This window comes from Silene latifolia, chromosome Y, assembly GCF_048544455.1.
Source record: "Silene latifolia isolate original U9 population chromosome Y, ASM4854445v1, whole genome shotgun sequence".
NCBI classification, from domain to species: domain Eukaryota; kingdom Viridiplantae; phylum Streptophyta; class Magnoliopsida; order Caryophyllales; family Caryophyllaceae; genus Silene; species Silene latifolia.
In genome coordinates this window covers 438,207,388-438,211,260 of record NC_133538.1, presented here as the reverse complement: position 1 = coordinate 438,211,260, position 3,873 = coordinate 438,207,388, and the positions used below count along the sequence as shown (strand labels likewise).

At 35.6% G+C, this 3,873-nt stretch overlaps 1 long non-coding RNA gene across 1 annotated transcript; it reads right to left on the bottom strand.

Moving 5' to 3' along the window:
- Nucleotides 1-2,043: 2,043 nt before the first annotated feature.
- Nucleotides 2,044-2,611, bottom strand: LOC141626846 (uncharacterized). The gene is made up of 3 exons (XR_012536433.1): nt 2,380-2,611; nt 2,222-2,281; nt 2,044-2,121 (listed from the first exon to the last, which is right to left on the bottom strand). It is a non-coding gene; the product is annotated as an uncharacterized LOC141626846 (long non-coding RNA).
- Between the last annotated feature and the right edge of the window lie 1,262 nt (nt 2,612-3,873).

Below are 3,873 nucleotides of genomic sequence, written 5' to 3'. Positions count from 1 at the left end.
CCCGTGCTAAAGACGCCCGGATTCCAACGCAACACAATTTCCTCTTCTTCAAGCCTCAATGAAAGATGCCCATCCTTCTAAAAATACCGGCGTTTCCCTGCTTAAAACTCAAAAGTGTAATTACTATTTTACCCTTGTTTAACCTAATGATGCTCTACTATATATACCCCATTTGTAATAATCAAGTTTTCATTAGGTTAATTCAATCCTTCTTTAGATTAGATTAGGAGTAGATTAGAATAGATTACTCTCTAATCTTTCCACAAATTATACATTAATCTTTCCTTAATCATTGTTCAGGTTTATTATTGAGTAATTCAAGTTTATTATTGGGTAATTAGAAGATCATTTGGGTTTATTGGGAGATTGACAACCTTCCATCAATCATCAAGTTCTTCTATTATTCTTTGCATTACTATTATTGGAATCTCCATAGGTATAATTCTCTTAATCCTTGTTTTAATTATTGTTAATCTTTCTTACTTGTTCATCATGTTTGGCTTTGTTAGTATGATTGACAACCTTATTAACATGTTAAACTTGATCATGAGTGAGTAGTTACTTAGCTAGGATTAATGGGTAATTAGGGGAAACCAACATGGGGAATGATTCATGCTTAAATTAATATGCTTTCATGGCTTATTTGCTTGCTTGTTTTGATCTCAACTCATGCACATGTTATGTTTGATGAAATGCGAGCCTATGAATCCTTGCATTTTTTACCCATCACCTACCTTTTCAATGAGACTTGTAAGACATAAACCAACTCGAGTCTCATTAGACCATGCATGTTGTTGAGTAGGGAAGACTAAGTCGACTTGTAGGTGTTGTACAATCTAATCGATTCGGCTCCGGGACCCAAACTTTCCTAGGATTGTAAGATATAACCCAACTCAATCCATCACAACAATAATTGCTTACTTATAATTTGAGAACATGTTTGTATGATCAATTCCCATGAATCCCTTATGAACCCAAGATATCCTAGCATTTTTAATCAATTGTTTACATCTTTCCTTTCCTTTTGTTGCTTGTTTATTACATCTATTAAATTAGAATCATCAACCCATTATAATTGTGACAACCCCAAGCACAACCATAATTAGATTGAATCATTTGAGTAACCACCGTCCCATGGATCGACCTCGACTTACCACTAACTAGTTGTATGTTGAGTATTATAAATGTGTTTGATTGGATGTGACCCGATGACATCACCCATCAATATATAAACAAAATCAATAAATAAATAAAAGAAATAAAAGGAAGGACGCAGCTTGGGTTAGCGACCAAACCCCTAGGAATACAGGAAGAAAACAACAAAAGAATGCACTCGGCCCTAAGGACCAGTCTGCCAAATCAAGCAATCAACAAAAGTCCCTATTTCTAAATTAATAAAACCCTATTGAACCCAAACTATCAACTATGAACAAAATGCAATAAATTTTAACACTATAATAAAAACACATAAACGAGACACAAACAAAGCAGAAGCTTCCATCGGCGCTACATCTCCCACCTTGTTGGTTCATTTATTTGCCGAAATAAATCTGTTATACAAAACATCAAAAAGTTGATAAGTAATCAAGGAGCTGAGAAATGGCAGTTAAAGTAGAGTAAACAGACCGCTCGTATTCTTAAAATACCTTTTCAACGTGCACAACTCGTATCAGCAGAGGCACCTCCTGTTCTGGCATTCCCAACCCTTATATTCACTAAACTAAGAAACCCTGTCAAGCAAGAAGTGTTAATAGAAATAACAAACTCAATCAAAACCCACCAAATAAATCGGTAGTTATTAAGCCAATGAAATAAGTACCTGTGCCTTGGGGCAGCCGGCATGCTTGACAATCTAAAGTGATGCCTTAACTCATTGCTCCTCTATGACCTTCAATATGCCTATAATAATCATAATAGAAGCGGATATAATTAGAGGGCAAATAATTATACACAAGATACATCCAATGAACTTCCATTCACATAAGAATGGAAGTCCATTATCAGCACAATATATCGAGAAATCGAATGTTTGGACTGGACTTACATTGCAGATGAGTGAACCCTCGTTAGGAATGGGTCCCAAACCATCCACAATTGTGACTGCACCTATCATGTCTTGACCTAGAGGAACCACGAAACAACATCAACCTAAACAAAACAATCTAAGCCATAAAAAAGATAACAAGAATGGGTATAAGTAAACCAGAAGTTATAATCCCACCTAATATAAGAACCCTTATTCAATCTATACGATTCGTATCACCAAAGGAGGCGCCTGTTGCTGCATTTTTCCACCAATAGAGTGTAGAGTTCAGTAAGCTAGCAAAAGTAATCGGTTATCCACAAAAAAAAAAAAAAAAAAAAAAGTTGAGAAGTAACCATCAAAATATAAACGGCAAATGAGAAAACTGAGCTGCAAAGGTAGCATGTAACTTTAATTAGAAGCCACCAATACCGCCTTTAACAATACATTATAAAATCACACGGCTCGTATCACCAAATAAGTCTTGAGTTGTTCCACTCCCGGCCTTATGTGAGTGGGTTTGTAATTCGCAACAAGTCAGAAGCCCTCACTTAAGAGCTGTCATTATCTGTCACAATGGCAACCAATCAAACCCAATTGCAACTTGCACAATAATGTGTACAACCAATTAAGCAAATACATATTTTAAAAGAAAGGGGAATATATAAATAGCCAACCTCACTATCATTGTCGACAAACTTCGTCTAAACTCGCCGCTCCTTCCGAAACATTCACCGAAATAAATTATCGGTAAATATTCTAAATCTCATTCAAATTGGACCATAGATTCCAAACTGAAAACACTCGGTTGAACAATTATTTTACTCATTATAGTATGTAAACATCCAAGATAACTGTAAATAGCAATTGAAATTGAAATCGAAACCTTAATTACAATATGAAAACATCCAAGATAACTGTAAATAGCAATTGAAATTGAAATCGAAACCCTAATTTAAAAGAAAGGGGAAGATTTATTTCCAGGAAAAGGAGAATGAGAGGAAGAAATGGATACCAAAAAATTAGTTCCACCAAATCAAAACCCTAGCTTAGAAAATTGCGAGCGATTTGCAGAATAGTTTGGTCTATTATTGCGTACTTCGGGTTGTAAGTTGCTTGTTTGATGAAACAAAAATTGACGAATCATTATAATACCTTAACACAATCGAAAATTAATTCAAAATCGCAATTAGGGAAATGAATAAACAACGAAAATGAATTTCAAAAACAAAATATCAGTATATAGCGGATTCAAATCAAACTGACTAAAGAATAAAAATGGAAATCAAAATCGCCCTTTGCAGACAAAATATCAGAAATTAAATTGCAGTTGAAATCGATATCGAAACACTAATTTTAAAAAAGGGAGTTTCATTTTTACAGCAAAGGGAGGATGATATATGGAGAAATGCATACCAGTATTGTAGAATTTCCCAATTGGAAACCCTAATCTAGAATGGATAAATGAATACCAGTATAGCAGAAGTTCACAGCTCGAAACCCGAATCTAGAAGATACTTTGCTGTGGAGATAAGACCAACAGTGAGACAGCGGGTGAGTCGGTGAGCAAGACGGCGAGTTAGCTGATGACCCAGACGATGAGAGAGACGATGAGTTAGCTGATGATCCAGACGGTGGGAAAGACAATGAGTTAGATGATGAGTGAGAGGATGAGTGAGTGGTGTAAAAGACAATGAGTTAGATGATGAGTGAGTAGTGTAGAAGAAAGGTGAGTGAGTTATCAAGAGAAAATGAGTGAGAAGATGAGTGAGTAGTGTAGAAGAAAGGTCAGTGAGTTATGGAGAGAAAGTGAGTGAGAGGTTGAGTGAGTGGTGTAGAAGAAAGGTTAG